This window comes from Mus caroli, chromosome 11 (genome assembly GCF_900094665.2).
Source record: "Mus caroli chromosome 11, CAROLI_EIJ_v1.1, whole genome shotgun sequence".
Taxonomy (NCBI): Eukaryota; Metazoa; Chordata; class Mammalia; order Rodentia; family Muridae; genus Mus; species Mus caroli.
In genome coordinates, this window is record NC_034580.1 from 89,662,849 (window position 1) to 89,664,045 (window position 1,197).

A 1,197-nucleotide genomic window follows, 5' to 3' on the forward strand; every position below is an offset into this window, starting at 1 on the left:
TGACCACGTCACAGCTGAAGGAGGAGCTGCTGGATGGGGAGGACTATAGCTTCCTCCACGGAGCATCTGACCAGGAGAGCAATGGCTCTGCCACCGTCTACATCAAACAAGAGCCATGAGGCGACTCAGAAACCATGGGCAGACGGGGCTGTTTACAGGACTGATTTGGAATCAGCCAGCTGTATAGCAGGCTATTCCACTGGGACATTTTGCTAAACACAGAAAAAAGTTCAGTTTCAGATTTTTCAGGTGGGGGGGAAACTATTTTGGTGGGGGGGCAATTTTTCAATTTATAAAGACGGACAATTTTTGTGTTGTATTTGAAGCTTTTGAAAGAATTTTGTAATATTTTCCAAGTTTGGATTTATGTGCATTGTTAACAAGAACTGAAATTATAACTTTTTTGGTAAGATAAAAGTTTAGGTAGCAGGATTGAAGGAAATGATTAAGAAGGATATAGTTGTAAATGCAAATGAACTGTCATTACAAATGAACCTTCTTGGTACCTGTTGGGAGATTTTTTTGGATTTTAGAGTTAGGCCAGTCACATCTCCAGCTTCCTTTGCTGCGAAAATATGCAACTGAACCCCTCACAGAGGGCTCATCACCATGTAGATCACGGAAGGGGTCATTAATTGTGCTCGCTGACGTTTTATTGCAGCCCATTTAACTGTTTGTACAGAAACTTTTTCATTCTGCTAAAATTTATTTGGAGTTGTATATGAAACTAGGGGAACTCTGGATACTTTTATATGCTCTCCTTCACGTAAAGATGATTAAAATTGTCTAACACTAAAGTGTTAAACTGGAATGGTTGACAAAATACACAGGATCTCAGTCTACATAAAGGGTTGGGGGAAATTAGTATTTTCCTAAGTTTATTCTGTTTTCCTTGCTAGAAAACATCCCATAAAAGGGATATTCTTATCAGACCTCTGCCATTTCTTCTATCTGTGAGAGAGCAAGTGATGTAGCCACACCTGAAAGCAGATACTGTCCTCTATTACCAAAAGAATCACATGAAAAAATTGTTAACCAAAATAAGTGTAGATTTCAGAATCATTCCAGCTCTACTCTTAACTGTCCTGGATTTGTTAGAAACTGATTTGAAAGAAATTTTTCTTAAAATTCCATACACACACACACACATTATGAATTGTCTTTAATTGTCGTCAGAATTTATTGTAACAATTGATT